Source organism: Erinaceus europaeus, chromosome 2, assembly GCF_950295315.1.
Source record: "Erinaceus europaeus chromosome 2, mEriEur2.1, whole genome shotgun sequence".
Classification (NCBI taxonomy): domain Eukaryota; kingdom Metazoa; phylum Chordata; class Mammalia; order Eulipotyphla; family Erinaceidae; genus Erinaceus; species Erinaceus europaeus.
Window position 1 is genome coordinate 182,712,272 of NC_080163.1, and position 20,405 is coordinate 182,732,676.

The 20,405-nt window shown below is 42.5% G+C and overlaps 1 long non-coding RNA gene and 1 pseudogene across 1 annotated transcript in view; both read right to left on the reverse strand.

The window, feature by feature from the left end:
• LOC132537030 (uncharacterized) overlaps positions 1 to 20,405 on the reverse strand; it is a 221,398-nt gene that overhangs the window by 127,305 nt on the left and 73,688 nt on the right. The window lies entirely within an intron of this gene.
• Positions 13,912 to 14,060, reverse strand: LOC132537395 (U11 spliceosomal RNA; annotated as a pseudogene).

Consider the following 20,405-nt stretch of genomic DNA (forward strand, 5'->3'; position numbering starts at 1 on the left):
ACACCTCATTTATACACACACACACACACACACACACACACACACACACTCTTATGGTTAAGGGGGTGTCCCAACTGATAAAGTCCCTAGAGAATATTCATTGCATACGAGAGACCCTGGGTTCAAATTCTATACCACCTGTGCAGGAATACTGCACTCTTCCACATAAAATAATTTTATTTATTTATTTACTTATTTATTTTTATTTTCCCTTTTGTTGCCCTTGTTGTTTTTCATTACTGTTGTAGTTATTATTGTTGTTGTTGTTGATGTCATCATTGGATAGGATAGAGAGAAATAGGGAGGGGAGGGGAAGACAGAGAGGGGGAGAGAAAGATAGATACCTGCAGACCTGCTTCACCGCCTGTGAAGTGACTCCCCTGCAGGTGGGGAGCCGGGGGCTCAAACCGGGATCTTTACGCCGGTCCTTGTGCTTTGTGCCACCCGCTTAACCCGCTGCGCTACCACCCGACTCCCTCATAAAATAATTTTAATCCCCCCCAAAAAAAAGAAGTATAAATTTGTCAGCCTCCCCAGAAATCCTTCATGTACCTTACCCCAGTGTCACCCCATTCTGTCCACTCCTACACCTTAAAAGAATTAATATCCTGTGTTTTATACAAATCATCCTTTAGGGATATGCATGAGAAAGAGAAAAAGGAAATTGATCACCAAGGGCATGTTCACGCACAGTGCACTCCTGGTCTTGCCCTTTTCATAACTTTAATATGTCTTTTAGGTCTGTCTTAATTTTATAGGTCCCTCTCCACCTTTTTCTTCTTATTACAATTTATCTATTCGAAAACCTGGGGCATTTGACCCGTAGAGCTCTCACAGTTTGGTTTTGCTGATTGATAGCAATGAGATAATTCACCCTGTTCCTTTGTATACCTTGCAAATTGGCAGTGGGATCTAGAGGCAGGATCAGACTCAAGTCTGATCCCTTTGGAAATAAATATCTAGACAGTATTAAAAGCCTTTCACTAGGAGACAAAAAAATCTTATGGTCTCTTTTTGTTATGTGAGTTGTCTCTGCACAATGCCTAACTCCACTAAAATGGTAACATTCAAATTCTGTGCTTTTTTTTCCTTCTATATATGAGCTGATCTCCCCCCCCCCCCCATGAGAGCACTGCTCAGCCCTGGCTTATGGTGATGCTGGGGTTTGAACCTGGGAGTTCAAAGCCTCAGGCATAAAACACATTTGCATAGTCATTGTGCTATCTCCCTAGCCCTGCTTTCTTCTTCTAGCGTTTGCCCTTCTTCCGTAGCCAGTCAACAGCGTCAGGTTGAGCCTGATGTAAAGTTTCGAGACCTCCTTTGAATCTGGAGAGGTGGCAGTCGTTGACTATGTGGGTCATAGTCTGTCTGTAGCCGCAGAGGCAGTTCGGGTTGTCTCTGGCTCCCCAGCGATGGAACATAGCGGCGCACCGGCCATAGCCCTACTTAAAATGTCTTTATAGAGATGTGCTTCCTTGGGACCAGGTGATGGTGCACCTGGTTGAGCGGTCAGGTTATAAGGCAGAAGAAGCCAGGTTCGAGCAATGTTAATTTAACAATTTCAATATAATAAAATGGACCCCTCTCATCTTTTAAAGGTAATCTTAAGCTGAAGTTATTTTTAAAATCATTATGCAGAAGTAGAGAGATAGTCTACCACACTGGTGCCTCGCCCTCTTTCTCTTCCTATCTCTCTCACCTCCTGTCTTTGCAACTCTCTCTGAATGGAAAATAAACAAACAAATAAGTGAAAAAGAATCCATCCGGGAGCAGCGAAATCGCACATGCGCGAGACCCTGGTTGCACACCCAAAATCACTATACAGTCATAACTTTAAGCTTATTTTGTCAGGCAGTGAACCATTACAAGCGTTTTCCTAAATGTCTACATCATGTACCCTGTCACTTCATGTTAGCTTCTGAATTCTTCAGCCATGGCTAGCTTCCTACGTGGTACAAAAGATATGTTCCATTCATCTTTTCTAATACTTACTTATTTATTTGAGAGAGTCAGGGAGAAATCGGAGTTGAGAGAGCAAGGGGTGATAGGGAGGAAGAGAAATACCCATAGCATTACTATCACTACTTGTGAAGCTTCCCGAACCCTGTAGGTGGGGACTTGAATCTGGGTCCCTGCATCCCTGCACTTTTTTTTTTTTTTTACCAGAGCACTGCTCAGTTCTGGTTTATGGTGATGCAGGGGACTGAACCTAGGACCTTGGAGCCTCAGGTATGAGAGACTCTTTGCATAACCATTATGTTACCAACCCCTTCCCCCCTTACACATGTTTTAACATGTGAGTTCAACTGGGTGTGTCACCACACACCCCTCTAGTTCATCCTGCACACTTTCTTTCCAGGTCTAAAGATAGCCATTTCTCTAGTTCTCAGGTTCTTTTGATCAGGAAGGACATTGAAAACAATCATAAAAATTAAAAAGGGGAGTCGGGCTGTAGCACAGTAGGTTAAGCGCAGGTGGCGCAAAGCACAAGGACCGGCATGAGGATTCTGGTTCAAGCCCTGACTCCCCACCTGCAGGGGAGTCGCTTCACAGGCGGTGAAGTAGGTCTGCAGGTGTCTGTCTTTCTCTCCCCCTCTCTTTCTTCCCCACCTCTCTCCATTTCTCTCTTTCCTATCCAACAACTACGACAACAATAATAACTACAACAATAAAACAACAAGGGCAACAAAAGGGAATAAATAAATTAAATAAATAAATAAAAATTAAAAAGAACAATTTAATATGGGATTTGATCTTAACTTCTCTTTTTTTTTTTTATGTGAAACTAATTTTCCTGAAATTCTAGATCGAGTGACTTGAGGTAAGTTTTTCTAATTTTACAGAGTTCCAGTTTCTGTAATGTTCTTGGCACTTTAAAAATATATACAGATTTGACCTGGGAGATACCATAATGGTTATGTAAAAGAATTTCATGCCTGAGGTTCTGAGGTTTTGGGTTTAATCCCTGGAATCACCAAAAGTCAGAACTGAACAGTGCTTTGGTTAAATAATGATAATAATAGGCCCAGGAAGTGGCATAATGTATAAGAGGTTGGATATACAAACATGTGGTCCTGAACTCAATCTCCAGGATCACAGAGAGCATCATGCCAGAGCAATTCTCTGATTTTCTCTCTCTCTCTCTCTTTCTATCTCTGCCTCTCCCATAAACAAAAGGATCAATTTAAAAAATATATATGTGGTGGTGGCATAGTAGAAGATACCATAGTGGATAAAGCACTGTCAAGCGTGAGGTCGTGAGTTCAGTCCCCGGCAGCATATGTACCAGAGTGATATCTGGTTCTTTCTCTCCTCCTATCTTTCTCATTAATAAATAAATAAAATCAGGGAGTTTGGCAGTAGCACAGCGGGTTAAGCGCAGGTGGCGCAAAGCACAAGGACCAGTGTAAGGATCCCGGTTCAAGCCCCCAGCTCCCCACCTATAGGGAGATTGCTTCACAGGTGGTGAAGCAGGTCTACAGGTGTCTATCTTTCTCTCCCCCCTCTGTCTTCCCCTCCTCTCTCCATTTCTCTCTGTCCTATCCAACAACCATGACATCAATAATAACAACAACAATAATAAACTACAACAACAATAAAAACAAGGGCAACCAAAAATAAATAAATAAATATTTTTAAATAAATTTTAAAAAACAAATGTGTGTGTGTGTTGTGTTGTGTTGTGTTGTGTTGTGTTGTGTTGTGTTGGTTCTCATTTGAGAGTTCCTGCCTCTGTCCCCCTCCAGCACTTTTCTCTGGAATCTTCTTTCTTTCCTCACTATTGTCTCCACTCTGCTCAATATAATTTGCATTCCTAGCAGCTGTCTTTCAGCAGGGGGGCTTATCCTAGCTGGACAAACTAAGAATCTCTAAAAGCCAGTCTTCCTCTGACCCTTACCACAGGCAATATACTCAATCCTGACAGGCAAGACAAAACCCCTCCCAATCTCAAAATTGGCCCACTCACTTTTCAGTGAATGCCTTTTGGTTTTAGGAAGGTGAGGGAGACCATTGTTCTTCAGCCTGGGAAATGCCCAATTAGTGCCCTCTGCATTCATCCACATAAGCACCAACACTCTCAAAGTTCTGCCGCTGTTATTGGCATGCCTTTGCCCTTTGATAGTTTAAGATCTGTGGGCATACCTCATCACCAGTTTTACTGAAAGTGTCATTTATGGCTTTTTGTTTTATTTTGTTTATGCCATCAAGTGCTCTATTTTTATTTGCAAATCCAGAAAGAACATCAAAATTCTACCACTGCTGCTGCCACCATCTTCCCAGAATTCCTTTTAAAAAAGTAATGCAGAGGGGCAGGTGGTGGTGCACCTAACTGAGCACACATTTTACCATGCACAAGCACCTGGGTTCAAGCCCCCAGTCCCCGTCTGCAGAGGGGAGAGTTTCGTGAGCCTTGAAACAGTACTACAGGTATCTCTTTCTCTCCCTCTCTCTACCTCCCCTTTTTCTCTCAGTTCTTCTGTCTCTATCCAGTAAATAAATAAAATTAAGGGAAAAAATTAATACTATCACTCAAATGCCTAATACAAAGTCCAGATGAATAAGATGGGTCTACCTAATTGACTTATAATTTCCAAACAAGAATTTGGAGTGAGCCTAAAACCCTCAAGTATTCCAACAGGCATGCAAATTTTGTTCTGCCATTTTTTTAAATTAAACATCCAGTGTGATTTTTCATTCACTTTATATATTTGCGTCAGTTCACCTGTAGGAGACTCACATTAATTATTCCTTTATGCCTTAATCCTATATAGCATGTGTAACAAGAAACAGATCAAAATATAACACCAAGTCTGCAAAACCCAAAACAGCTGAATCAATTTTCCACCTCAAAACTGGTCTTTTGGAAGCCACAGAAAAACTAACATCCTGAAGGTTGAGTTTTCTTGGAAAAGAAAAAGCCATCTTGTGTCCAACTCCAGCATTCCTATATTACCCAAACTGGGAACATTTCCCCTGGGGAAGAACTAAGGCGGAGGAGACTCAAACACATGGGAAATTCTCAATAGATAAGAAAAAAGGCCTTGGGTTCAGGTGGTGGCTGGCCCAGCAGAGTGCACAAGCTACACCATGTGAGCACCTGGGTTCAAGCCCCCACCCAGCACTAACCTGCAGGGGAAGGGGGAAAGCTTCATTAACAGTGCAGCAGTGTTGCAGGTGTATCTCCTTCTCTTTGTGTCTCTCTGTGTTTCTCCCTCTGTATCTCTGTCTCTCTCTAAAAAAAAAAAAAAAAAGGCTGCCAGGAGTGGTGGAGTTGTGCAGCACCAAGTCCCATCAATAACCCATGTGAGAAGGAAGGAAGGGAGGAAGATAAGAAGGAAGGAAGGGGGAGTCGGGCGGTAGCACAGCAGGTTAAGTGCAGGACCAGCGTTAAGGATCCCGGTTCGAGCCCCCGGCTCAAGCCCCAGGCTCCCCACCTGCAAGGGTGTCACTTCACAAGCGGTGAAGCAGGTCTGCAGGTGTCTGTCTTTCTCTCCCCCTCTCTGTCTTCCCCTCCTCTCTCCATTTCTCTCTGTCCTATCCAGCAACGACGACAACAATAATAACTACGACAATAAAACAACAAGGGCAACAAGAGGAAATAAATAAATAAATATTTTTTTAAAAAAAAGAAGGAAGGAAGGAGGGAAAGTATGAAGGAAGGCAGGCAGGCTCTGGGGTACAGAGGCAGCAAGAGTATGAAAGCAGTTCAGATGGGCCCCAACTTATCTGGGTTCCCCCCCCAAAAAAAAAACCCCAGAACTTACAGCTTGAATTCATTCATGATCATAGGTCACAGATGTGTGGGTACAGCAGTGGAACAGGGACAGGAAATTTAGGGCACATTTCAAAAATTGGTTTCCAGAGCTGGAGAAATACCTCACTGGCTAGGGCATCTGCCTTCTATGGACACAGCCGAGCTGGGAGTGCTGGCACCACACGGGAGTGCCACACCACTAGAGGAAACTCCTTTCTCTATCTCTCTGTCTAAATGAAAAAAGTGGGCCTCATAGCTGTGAAATTGTGCATGCATGAGGCCTGGCTAGTAAAAAATGTGTGTGTGTGTGTGTGTGTGTGTGTGTGTGTGTGTGTGTGTGTGTTTCCTCCATCCAGCTCCTTTCTCCTCACTTATTGGGTCATTGAAAACTATTGTGTACTTACGCTTTAAAGTATGTATTTTCTCCTAACTTGTGGATACATGTGTAAATGTGCTCTGTCTCTTGGTTCATATCTAGGTGTTGGAACTTTATTAGGAAGTGCACCACCTGAAATGGAATTAAGGAGTCCTGTGAGCTAGGAACAGTCTAACCAGCATATTGGAGCTGAAGGGTTGATATTGCAGGCCTGTCGACTATGGACACAGTCCAATGTGTCTCTCTCTCCACTGTCACTGGTCATCTCCAACAGTAACAAAATAGTGGACCCATATGTGGGTCCCCATAGGACCTTGCCCGCAAAGTGGATCAACAATGGTAGGGACTGCCATTCTTGGAATGGAGGTTGCACCAAAATCCTCTACCACTCAAGGAAGATGGGTCCGGCAATGGGTACAGCTGAGAACATCCCTAGCTATGTCCACAGAATGCGAGCTCAGACCTACAGTGATGCAGAGGTTACACAGGCTCCTACACTGAATATAGGCCCCAGATCAAATTGATGGGGTTTACAGTTAATGGTATCTATATATTTTCCCCAGATTTGGGAGCTATTCTTTTCCCTGACCTAGCTTATTAGTCCTATTTCCAACCCTGACACTATCTCCCCAGATAATACCTTTCGCCAACCTGCATGTTAGCTATAAGGCTCAGGCAAAAATTAATAGTCACGGGCCCCTTGGAATATGCCTAAAATAGACCTATTAGCTTTTTCCAAAATGGAGACCCCAAATGTCATCTGCTATATCCTTGCCTTTAGGTTCCAGATTATTAAACAATTTGTTCTTCTTTGCATCTTAATGCTTTTTCAGACACCAAGTTTCAGATGCTACTATGATGCCAACCTGACTTCCCTGGGCAGACGACCTCACCAGTGTACCCTGAAACCCCACCTCTTCAGAGCCCTACCCCACTAGGGAAAGAGAGAGACAGGCTGAGAATATGGATCGACCTGTCAACGCCCATGTCCAGTGGAGAAGCAATTACAGAAGCCAGACCTTCTACCTTCTGCACCCCATAATAATCTGGGGTCCATACTCCCAGAGGGGTAAAGAATAGGAAAGCTTCCAGTGGAGGGGATGGGATGCAGAACTCTAGTGGTGGGAAATGTGTGGAATTTTACCCCTCTCATCCTATAGTTCTTTGATATTTTCTGTTTTTTACTTTATCTTATAAATAAGTTTAATTTTAAAATAATAGTAATTTTCAAAGATATCCTGCACCCTAGGAAATTACAACAAAGCCATAAATACATGAATGAATGAATTTCCATTGGCAAGTGAGACACATCCACGGAGAGCAGAGTTCCAAAAAGGGAGGAAGCACCGTGAGGTAAGTGGGAAGGCTTTCTCCATAACATTCAGGGCAGATGGAAAAGAGAGGAAGACAGCGTCTCAGGCAAGGAAACCAAATTTAGAAAAGGCCCAGAAGTGGGAGTACAACTGCTGTTGTTGTTATTACAATTCCAGACTTGGCGAGACTCCTTTTAGGGGAACAAGGCTGCCAATGACTGCCACTAGCATCTGGAAGAATATGCAGCACAAGTTTAGTTTGGAGGTTGGTAGACTCTGGCTGCCTGCTTTTGTGAATGTGGTTTCTTCAACAGTCAGGTCCAATTACAAGCAGTCTGGCGGCTTTCCCGCTGTAGCAATGAAGCTGGAGGTGGTGGTGGGAGGTGTCCAGATGGACCACAAAGCCCAAATCACTTACTAGCTGGTCCTTTGCCAGAAAAGTTTGCTGGGGCCAGGCAGTAGCACACCCTGTGCATTACTATGTACAAAGGCCCAGGTTCAAGCTCCCAGTTCCCCACCTGCAGTGAGGAAGCTTCACAAGTAGTGAAACTGTGCTTCTTCTTCTAGCGTTTGCCCTTCTTCCGTAGCCAGTCAACAGCGTCAGGTTGAGCCTGATGTAAAGTTTCGAGACCTCCTTTGAATCTGGAGAGCTGGCAGTCGTTGACTAAACTGTGCTAAAGGTCTTAATCTCTATCTCTCTCTATCTCTCTCTCTCTCTCTCTTCCCCCTCTCAATTTCTCTCTGTCTCAGCAATAATCCTGATGGCAATTAAAATAATTAATTAATTAGTTATTTAAAAAGTTTGCTGACGGGAGTCAGGCGGTAGCGCAGTGCGTTAAGCGCAAGTGGCGCCAAGCGCAAGGACCGGTGTAAGGATCCGGGTTAGAGCCTCCAGCTCCCCACTTGCAGGGGAGTCGCTTCACAGGCGGTGAAGCAGGTCTGCAGGTGTCTATCTTTCTCTCCCCCTGTCTTCCCCTCCCCTCTCCATTTCTCTGTCCTATCCAACAATGAACAACATCAACAATAACAATAATAACCACAGCAAGGCTACAACAACAAGGGCAACAAAAGGGGGGGATTGGCCTTCAGGAGCAGTGGATTCATGGTGCAGCCACTAAGCCCCAGTGATAACCCTGGAGGCAAAATAAGTAAATAAAAAGCTTGCTGACTCTGGTTTAATATATCCACCCTCCAAAAGAAAAGCTAAGAAAATTAACTGATGAATCCTGATATGTTTTAGTTTCAGTGTCCAAATAGCTATTTTATACTTGTAATAATAAAATTATTTTAGGAACAACTTGATATGATCTATAGTCCCAAGAACTTAGATATATTTTTAGATTCTAAAAAATAAATGTATCTAAATCTTCAAAGAAATTCTAGATACCCAAGTTCATCACATTCTCAAAGAAGGCACCCAAGATTCTGATATTATAAATTAAAAGTTAACCAGTCCCAACATTTTAGCAGACCCTACCTAGAGCACTGATTTCATGGTTAAGGGATTGGAACTTCCAAAAGATTTGGGATTTCACTGACTCATTCATAGCAATAAATATAAAAATATCCAGAAAGTGTCTGAAGACCATTTGTAAGCACATGTTAACTAATACATGCATGATCCTGGTCAAGAGATCACTTGCCCAGTAGAGCACATAATTTCCTGTGTGCATAGACCCAGATTGGAGACAGCACTACATGGGAATGCTATGAGAGCACCAGGGAAAGTTCCATGGACAATGGGCCAGTGCTATGCTGACTCTCTCTCTCTCTCTCTCTCTTTTTCTCTCTCTCTCTCCTTTCCCTCCCCCTCCCCCAGAAATAAAAAGAATGGGGTAGGGAGAAGCCTGCCCAGGAGCAGTAAAATTCCAAATGGGTAAAGTTACAGTGCTGCAAAATAATGATGATGATGATAATGATAATCATGATTTGAAATATCTATACACCACAGATGAGAAATCACTTTTTCTTTAAAAAAATTTCAACTTAAATGACTTTTAAATTTTTTAAGATTTAATTTTTATGTACTTACCAACGAGAGAGAGGAAAGAAAATCAGACATCACTCTGGCACATGTACTGCCGAACACAGAACTCCAGACCTCATGTTTTATAAGAATAACAAAAATAACAGAACTCAAAGGCACTAAGGCCAAAAATGTCACTTGGCACAACTTCCACATCTTCCTGATTAAAGGTGAGTGTGAATGTGTACAGTTAGCCATCTGGAGACATAGGAGGGAATGCATGCTGAATTACAGAGGTGAAAGGTTTGGTAGCGGGGGGAAACTGTCTTAGGAGACACAGGTCTTGTCACCAGGCATTGGTGTATCTGCTAGAATGCACACATCACCACGTGTAAGGACCCAGGTTCAAGCCTTCACTCCATGCCTGCAGAAGGGAAGCTTCATGAGTGATAAAGCAGTGCTCGGTTGTCTTTTTTCTTTCTTTTTCCCTTTCTGTCTCTCTCTTCCCTCTTAAATTCCCTCTGCCTCTATCCAAAAGAAAAAAAAAAAACCTGCCAGTATGCTGCCAAGGATGAGAGTCCATTGTCTGTGTACAAGGCGTTAACCATCCTGGGACTCAACTTCTATAGAAAAGAATCTTGCTAGGTGATCTCTAAGGCTTTTCCACTGTGAGATTCATAAAAACTCACAGAATGCTCAGAAAGGTTTTTAGAACCAGGGAAAACTAGTTTGATTTAATGAACACAGCAAAGGAAATCCTTCCCAGACTTCTGGTATTTTTTGGTTCTGGTATTTAAATTGACTTTCTATACTTGAAATACTAAAATGACTTCAAGAATGACCCGATGTTATCTAGACTCCCAAGAGCCTTAATGGGTTGAACCCTCGCAGCTCAGAAAGAAAACGGTCGAGAAAGAGCAAGAAATAAACACAGAAGTCCCCTGAGAAGAATAATGTGGTTAAGAAACAGCCTGTGGCCTTAAGCAGCTGTATGATCATCCACTAACGGGGCTCACTTTAAAAGTATGGCACAGAAACAAGGAGTCTACACGCCTACATTCCCTCCTCACTGCTCATCAACAGCAGTAATGAAGGCTGCCCTCCAGGGAAAATTAGAATGAGATTTGGGAAATGGCACCAAGCACATAATAAAAGAACAGGAAACATGTTCAAGGGAAGCTTGATGTTACCCAAGGAGCAAAGATAATAAAAGGGAGATGGGGAAGAAGACTGTTTTCTTCCATGACTCTGTCTCTTACCAGAAGGAAAAATTCCAGATGCACAGATTCCAAAGAGCCAAAACACCAGGGGCCATGGTGTAGTATAAGGAAGGTAAAAGTCGGCCCACAGGTGTTCAGAAGCAGAAAGCTGGGGAGCCACTATGTCATGCAGCTATGAAGTAGGGTCAGGAATCTGATCGGGGTTATTAGATAGAATGGTCTGGAGCTCAGCGATTGAGATAGTGATGCTGCTCAGTAAGTGGTCTGCATCTCAGGGGTGTGTAGAGGGAGACTGAACACTGACTGGGGAGTGCTGGGGAAACCCAGGAAGAAAGCACACAGCTGAACTTCATGCTACTGGAGACTCAGCAGGGAGAAACCTGAACATCAGCCGCAAGAATAAATGATAAGGCTATTTGATCACAGCAAAAGCTGTGAGGGAGCAAGAGGTTACAGCAAGGTGGGTGTGGACACTTCTGCCCAGAATGTGATGGGAGGGGCAGGGGGAGGGGTTGAGAAAGAGGCTTTTTTATTATTATCATTGGATAGGGACAGTGAGAAATTGAAAAGAGAGGGGGAGATAGAGAGGGAAAGAGACAGGGAGACACCTGCAGCCCTTATGCAGGTGAGGACCAGGGGCTTTGTATACTGCAATGTGTACGCCTAACCAGATACGCCACCACCTAGCCCTGAGGGAAAAACTCTTTAAAAATCCAGGTGAGGGGGTCGGGCTGTAGCGCAGCAAAGCGCATGGACCAGCATAAGGATCCCGGTTCGAGCCCCCGGCTCCCCACCTGCAGGGGAGTCGCTTCACAGGCGGTGAAGCAGGCCAGCAGATGTCTATCTTTCTCTCCCCCTCTCTGTCTTCGCCTCCTCTCTCCATTTCTCTCTGTCCTATCCAACAACAACGACATCAATGACAACAAGAGCAACAAAAAAGGGAAAATAAATAAAATAAATATTAAAAAACAATCCAAGTGAACCTGAAATGCTTAAACAAAAGAAAGACTATCCAGGTGTTTTGTGTTTTTTTTTTAAGTGGAATATATAAGAAAGAGAAGGAAGAGTTTGCAGCTTTTTCTTTCCTTTTATGAGAGAGAAGGGAAGGAAAGAAAGAACAAAGAATTTCTCAGTTCCTTCAGGCACCTATCATAGATGAGAAACTGTGTCCATGTGTCAACAACTGTACTATAAACCATGAACCCCACAATAAAGTGATTAAAAAAAAAACTATCTTAGCGCTAACATACATGGTGCTGGTTGTCAAACCTGGGACCGACCTGTGGTCTGCACATCCCACTGCAGTATTATTACTTCAAACTATGAATCAGGCAGGATCTACCAGTGAGCTGCAGTATCAGTTCATGAGCCAGTATTTAAAAACTTAAATGAAAGGGTTAGAATAAAAGGAGAAGGGTGGGGGTAGATAGCACAATGGTTATGCAAATAGACTCTCATGCCTGAGGCTCTGTCAAGTTCCAGGTTCAACCCCCCATACCACCATAAGCCAGAGCTAAGCAATGCTCTGGTAAAAATTAATTAATTAATTAATTAATGAAAAAGAAAAATATCAGAGAACATCCAAATAAGGATTATTTCTAAATTATTTAATTTTATTATATTAGTGAATTAATAATGATTGACAAGATTATGGGATAAGAAGGGTACAATTCCCACTATCAGAGCTCCATATCCCATCCCCTCCATTGGAAGTTTCCCTATTCTTCATCCCTCTGGGAGTATGGACCAAAGATCTTTATGGGGAGCAGAAGGTGGGAGGTCTGGCTTCTATAATTGCTTCTCTGCTGATCGTGGGCAGGTCGATCCATACCCCCAGTCTGTTTCTGTCTTTCCCCATTGGGGTAGGGCTCTAGTGGGGTGGGGTTCCAGGACACACTGTTAAGGGAAGTCAGGTTGGCATCATGGTAGCATCTGCAACTTGGTGGCTGGTAGGTTATGTGCACAGGAGTCCCTGGGTTCAGGTCCTGACACTATGGGAGGTCCAAGATGACAGAGCAGTATTATGGTATCTCTCCTCTTGCTCATCTGTCTGTTATTCCTTCTCACTCCTTTCTTTATCTGTGTTTAATGCCAAGCTGGGTGTCACCTGCACATTTCTAAAATCTACTGTGTGTGTGTGTGTGTGTGTGTGTGTGTGTGTGTGTGTGAACATTAATATTCAGAACCCTGTTCACCATTCTGCTTTGAGGATACCCTGATAATGCCTTCTGATTCATAGAGTTTCAGTTGAGAAATCTGTTGATAGACTTATGGAGGTTCCCTTGTGCATGACTCTTTGTTTTTCTCTTTCTGGCTTCACAATTCTCTCTTTATCTTTTTTCTGTTAATAATAATGTGTCTTGTGCATCTGTCTGGGCTTATTATGCCTAGAATTGGGTGCATTGGATCGACCTTCTCGTGGTGCATCGTGAGTACCCATTCATTGGGGAAACTGACGATCCTTCCTAGCCGACTGAATCCACATGGATCCCAGTCACTTTCAAAGCCATTTAACTGGCTACGAAAGAAGGGCAAACGCTAGAAGAAGAAGAATGCCTGGAATTTATTGAGTTTCCTGGATCTGGGTACTCGTCTCCATTCCTAGTTTGGGCAAACCTGTGGCTATTACTTTTTTTTAAGATATACTTATTTATTTTCTTTTTTCTTTTTTAAATTTTATTTGATAGGAAGAGAGAAATCAAGAGGGTAGGGGTAAATAAAGAGGGAGAGAGAGACAGAAAAATACCAGCTCTACCTTACCACTTACAAAGCTTCCCCATTGGAGGTGGGGGAACAGCGGCTGGAACCCAAGTCCTTGCACATAGTAACATATACACTCAACCAGGTGTGCCACCACCTGGCCCCTTGGCTATTAATTCTTCAATATGAGTTCTGCCCCTTCCTCTCTCTTTTCCTTCTGGAACCCCTATGATATTAGTGTTGTTTCTCTTGATGTTGTCCTATTAATTGCTTATGTTGTTCTAATTTTTTTTAAGATTTACTTTTTTGGGGGGTACCAATGATTACCAGCTGCCCAAACAACAAAAAATATGCTTCCGGGGAGTCAGGCAGTAGCGCAGTGGTTAAGTGCACGTGGCACAAAGCGCAAGGACCGGCGTAAGAATCCCGGTTCGAGCCCCCGGCTCCCCACCTATAGGGGAGTCGCTTCGCAAGCGGTGAAGCAGGTCTGCAGATGTCTGTCTTTCTCTGCCCCTCTCTGTCTTCTCCTCCTGTCTCCATTTCTATCTGTCCTATCCAACAACAATGACATCAATAACAATAATAACTACAACAATAAAAAGCTAGGGTGGCAAAAAGGAATAAATATTAAAAAATATATATATATGCTTCCGAAATTTCTTGATGTCGATTCTGCACATAGAGCAAGCAAGCTGCCCTACATGTGTCACTCATGACAGAAGCCCTTTTTTAAGATTTACTATTTATGAGAAAGATAGGAGGATAAAACAAACCAGACATCACTCTGGCACTTGTGCTGCTGGGGACTGAACTCAGGACTTCATGCTAGAGAGTCCAGTGCTTTATCCACTGTGCCACGTCCCAGGCCACTTTTTCTTTTTTAATTACTGTTCCTTTAGTCTGGTAATTTTGGGGGGCTGCCTCTAGTCTAGCACACTGATTTGATCTTTGACTTCTACCGTTCTGCTATTAATTCCCTCCACTGTGTTTCTTAGTTCAACCAGTATTGGCTCTATCATAGCTGTTTAGACATTTCTCATGCTTTCTACAATCTTGTTTATTTCTTTCATTGATCTTCTTATTTAGTGAACATCATTATGATTGTTGCTTTGACAACATTCACAAAGCCTTGACAGCTTATATAGCGTTGTTGAGTTGATTCACTGGTGCAGCTGGTACAGGTGCATTACTCTGTCTCTCCAGAATGAGTGAGGATCAGATTAGGGAGGCAAGGAGAGGTGTCTTTGAGTGAGCAGGACTAGGCAGTGACAAGAATTCACAGCTGCAAGTGACTAGAAGCACCTGTGTGCCTTGTTCACTTGGGTCTGGAGATTGTGCCCAGCAATGGCTATAGGCCTTAGATCCAGGGGGTCTGGGCTGTGACCAAGAGTTCAGAGTCTTAAGTGCCTGGCAGTGAATTTGAGAAAGACAAGGGATTTGTTTTGAGTGTTCCCAGGGCATCTGTGTATTGACTTTGAGTTTAAATAGGCTTTCTTGAGAGCAGTGGTTCACTGTGGTGGGTGCTGGCAGCAGCTGTGGCACCAGGATTAAGTGGGCCTGGGTAGTGACCAGAGTCCTATAGAATGAATGCCCAGCAGCATCCTTGTTCTAAGTCTGAGCAGAACGAAGCAAGATCATAGTCATATATATGTGCAGGGACCTATGACAAGAGCATGGTCATGAGCCAGTTATTCAAGTTCTTGGTGAACAAGGCACTCAGTGGTTGCCTCTCTGGACAATCTACCCTCTACTGGTGTGTGCTGAAGGGAGGGGTAAGTCCTCCAGTACAGAGCTAAGGTGAAGATATGGGATTGTAATGAGTTCTTAGGCTGCTTTTCACACAATTTCCCTGTCTTTAGGCCTGCCTTCAACCTTAGTTTGCCTAAATATTTGTGAAGCTTTGTTATATAAATTGGAACACTTCTTAGTTTTTGTCTTATCAGTTGAGGATATAATTTTCCTGTCTACTGAGTAGTTATCTCTCATTTGTGTGTCTTCTAACTTCCAAATATTACAAACTAATTTCATGCTTGTCTTTTTCTTTTGAATATTAGAGTACTTTTCTTTTTAGAAAAAAAAATCATTTTACTCTTGTTTTAGTAGGACTTTAAGGAGAACCAAATACATGTGTAGAATCCATCATCTTTAGTCCTAACTTAATTTTTGTAATTGTAAATAATAATATATTTATTTCCATATACCAAAAAAGATATGCTCTCCTTGGTTTGTGAAAAAGATGCCCCAGCTTCCTGACCCAGTGCAAGCTAATGAATCTGGCTGAGAGGGAGTAGGTAATTTACTCAAAGTCAATCTTGTTCTTTGGGCCAACTCACTTCCCACCCATAGGCTATGTTTTCACTCCACTGGGAAGGAAATCACCAAATTGGGGCAGGGGTAGATAGTATAATTGTTATACAAAAAGATTCTCATGCCTGAGGCTCCAAAGTCTCAGGTTCAATCCCCCATACCACCATAAACTAGAGCTGAGCAGTGCTCTGGTAAAAAAGAAAGAAAGAAAGAAAGAAAGAAAGAAAGAAAGAAAGAAAGAAAGGCGGAAGGAAGGAAGGAAGGAAGGAAGGAAGGAAGGAAGGAAGGGGAGAAAATCACAAAACTGTTCTATGGTAGAATCTTCAGCCATTTAGATAAAATATTTTGAAAGTATCCCTTCACTGGAATGCACAAATATGGAACTCTTATCAATGCTTTAGAAAAATACTTGCTGCTTAAGTCACTAGCCTATGGCATTTTTTTTTTGTTATAGCAGATCAAACAGATTAAGAAATTGGTAATAGAAGTTGGGTGCTACTGTAACAAACACCCCAACATATGCATGTGGCTGTGAACTGGGTAATGGGTAGGTGCTAAGAGTTTGCGGTATCAAAAATGGTGATATTGTTGTGAAAGAGTGATGATGATGATGATGATGATGATGATGATGATGATGATGATAGAAACAGTGCATTACTTGGGAGTTGGGCAGTAGTGCAGTGGATTAAGCACAGGTGGCACCAAGAGCAAGGACCAGTGTAAGGATCCCCATTCGAGCCTCCAGCTCCCCACCTGTAGAGAAGTCTCTTCACAAGTAGTGAAGCAGGTCTGCAGGTGTCTATCTTTCTCTCCCACTCTCTGTCTTCCCCTCCTCTCTCCATTTCTCTCTGTCCTATCCAACAATGATGACATCAGTAACAACAACAATAATAACTACTACTATAAAACAACAAGGGCAACAAAAAGGGAATGAATTAATAAATATTAAAAAAAAAAGAAAGAAACCATGCATTACTCCTGCACATGTCATACAGGGGATCAAACCAGGACCTCATGCTTGCAAGTTAGGTGTTTTACTTGTTATGCCACCTCCCAGGCCATGTGAAGGGACTTCTGAAGGTAATTCTGTTGTGAGTTCAAGACTCAGAGAAGGAACTTTATTAACATTAATGGGCCACAGAAGGAGCTCGTGCTCTTAAAGAATTGTGGGCCCTGAATGAAGGGAAAGTGTAGCTTATATAGGGGACTGCAGAGCTGAGAGCAGAAAATATTTTCTGCAAGGTTAAGGAGGTGGGACTTGTACCCATTGCTCAAAGTCTGGTTGCCTCAGTTACTGTTCTCTTTTCCTGCATAGCTGTGTCAGGGGAGAAGTTCAGGACTTAGAAGTTTTATGACATCCTGTACCACTTGGGGGCTTGGGGTGGGAGGTGCTTTCTCAAGACCTCCTGTTATCTTTTCTTCCCATAGTTTGGCTAGTTAACTCTTTTCTTTGCTTGAACATTCTCTTTTTCCTTTCCACTTCAATTCCAATGAGGGCTCAGAAAGGAAAGAGGAGAGCTGCAGAGTTCTTGTCTACTTCAAGAACATATAAGCATGAGTAGAATACTGGTAGAAATAATTAAAAGCATTAACATAGAAGTGAAGAACAAGCTGTGGGAGATGATCAAAAGATCATCCTTGTGACAAAGTGGTAAATAACTGGGCTGGGGAGTCCTGTGGTAGCGCAGTGGGTTAAGTGCAGGTGGCTCAAAGCACAAAGACCGGCAGAAGGATCCCAGTTCGAGCCCCCGGCTCTCCACCTGCAGAGGAGTCACTTCACAAGCAGTGAAGCAGGTCTGCAGGTGTCTATCTTTCTCTCCTCCCCTCTACCTCCCCTCTTCTCTCCATTTCTCTCTGTCCTATCCAACAACGACGACATAAATAAAAACAACAATAATAACTACAACAATAAAAAAAAAAAAGAACTGGGCTGAATTGTATTCATACACAGGTACTCAAGTGGATGGTAGAACTAGCAAGCAAAAAAATTGGATGTGTACACCATCTCCACAGACAATACCTTTAGCCCACCTTCATGTTAGCTGTTGGGCTCAGGCATATATACCTAAAGTAGATCTACTAGCCTTTTCCAAAATGGAAACCCCAAATCTCATCTGCTATTGGCTTACCTTTAGATTCCTGATTATTAAATAATTTGTACTGCTTTATATCTTGATACTTTTTCAGACACAAAGTTGCAGATGCTACCATGATGCAAACCTGACTTCACTGGGCAGATGACCTCACCAATGTACTCCGGAACCCCACCTTTCCAGAGCCCTGCCTCACTAGCGAAATATAGAAACATGCTGGGAGGATGGATCGACCTGCCAAAGCCCATGTCCAGTGGAGAAGCAATTACAGAAGCCAGATCTCCCACCTTCTGCACCCCATAATGATCCTGGGTCCATACTCCCAGAGAGATATAATCCCAGAGGGTTAAAGAATAGGAAAGCTATCAGGGGAGGGGTTGGCATACAGAGGTCTGGTGGTGGGAATTGTGCGAAGCTGTACCCTTGTTATCCTATGGTTTTGTCAATGTTTCCTTTTTTTTTTTTTTTTTTTTTTTTTTGCAATAGCAAGAGCCTTTATTATCAAGCTTAAGCTTGGGCCGCCGACACCCTTCCAAGCAAAAGGAGAGTCTGTGACCCCGATCACTTCCTGTCCCACCTTTTTTTTTTTTCTGTGCGGTCCTGGGGTTCATTTCTTTTTTTTTTTAATTTATTTCTTTGTTGGGGAATTAATGTTTACATTCAACAGTAAATACAATAGTTTGTACATGCATAACATTCCCCAGTTTCCCATTTAACAATACAACCTCCACTATGTCATTTATCATCCTTCATGGACCTGTATTCTTCCCACCCCCCCACCCCAGAGTCTTTTTTTTTTTTTGGTGCATTATACCAATTACATTTCAATGTTTCCCTTTTATAAATAAAATTTTTTAAAAAAAATAAATAAAAAGAATAGGAAATCTTCAGGGTGGGAGTAGATAGCATCATGGTTATGCAAAGAGACTCTCTTCCCTGAGACTCCGAAGTCCCAGGTTCAATCCCCTGAACCACCATAAACCAGCGCTGAGTAGTGCTCTGGTAAAAAAAAAAAAATAGGAAAGCTTCCAGTAGAGAGAATGGGATATGGAACTCTAGTGGTGAGAAATGTGTGGGATTATACCCCTTCTTAGCCTACAGTCTTGTTGAGCATTACTAAATCAATTAATAAATTAAACACAAATTGGATGTGTAGCAAAAGATACTGGCACCAGTGAATGAGGACGATGGCACCACATGTGAGGAAAATTCACAAAGCCAAAGACTGGAAACAAGCAAAAGTTTAATGAAAAGGAATATGCCAACAAAGGAGTTCAGTGGGCAGAAACAGAGAGAAGTCACCTGCAAGAGGCAGAGAAACTTGGGGCTTAAAAGGGAACTTACAGCTTTGGAGTGGAATTTTTTCATTCCCTAGCCTAGGGTTGTCTGTCTCTAATTAGCCTAGGTGGTTATCAGCCCTGGTGATCTATTTCTCATTGTGCTCCTCTGAAGACAGAGAGCTTTGTCTTTGGTGTTCTGCTAGATTAGTCATGCATCTGTGCAAACAGAGAGGTGTGTTTATGGAGAGACACACTGATATTCTGTCAAGTTATCTATACTAATCTGTGCAAACACAAGAGACACATAGAGACATTCTGAGGTGAGGGTGAGGGGTATGGTCATCTTTAAGTCACATAACAAACATCACACAAAAGTGTTTCTATTGGGGTCAGGTGGTGGTTCACCCAGTTAGCATGCACAATGAACCCAGCACTGACCAGTCTCCATCTACAAGGGGAATGCTGGAGCTTTATAAACAATGGAGCATGCTGCAGGAGTATCTCTCCCTCTGTCTCTCACCCTCTATCAGAGAAATAAAGGGTAGGGCTGGGTGGTGGCACACCTGGTTAAGCACACATGTTATAGTGCGCAAGGACCCAGGTTCGAGCCCCCTGTCCCCACCTACAGGGGGAAAGCTTCACAAGTGGTGAAGCAGAGCTGCAGTTGTCTCTTTATCTCTCTCCCTCTCTCTCCCCTCCCTTCCCTCTCAATTTCTGGCTATCTCTATCCAATAAATAAATAATGATAATAAAGTTTACCCCAAAAAAATAAGAAATAAAAGAAAAAAAGAAATGGCCACCAGGAATAGTGGAGTTGTAGTAGAGACATTGAGCTATAGCAATTATCCTAGTAACAAAACAAAAGCAAAAAAAAAAAAAAAGGGTTTCTCTTTTTTCTCTTAATTTTAAAGTCAACTCTCAGCAGATATTTCTTTTTTTCTTTTATGGTGGGAGCTAATGCTTTACAGTACAGTCACTGACATATTTGTACAGTTTTATTATGTACTGGTCCTCCAAAGTTTTCTTCCACCTTCTCCCTCCACAAGAGTCATTTGCTTTGGAACAATACACCATGCCCAGTCCATATTTCACTTTGTGTTCTCAATATATATTTCTAATCAAAGTATTATAAGTGTAGCATTTTTTAAATATTTTATTTTATTTTACTGGATAGAGATAGAGAGGGAGAGAAACATCTGCGACACTACTTCACAGCTTGAACCTCAGTCCTTGTGCATGGCAACTTGTACACTCAACAAAATACATCACCACCCAGCCCCTCTTCCTGATTGTTAATACCAAAGGGTGAGAAAAGAGATATGGCTCAAATATGGAATTATTAAGCAAGAAAAGACCTATAATTTCGAGATGTGAAAATTCTCATGCCTATCAATA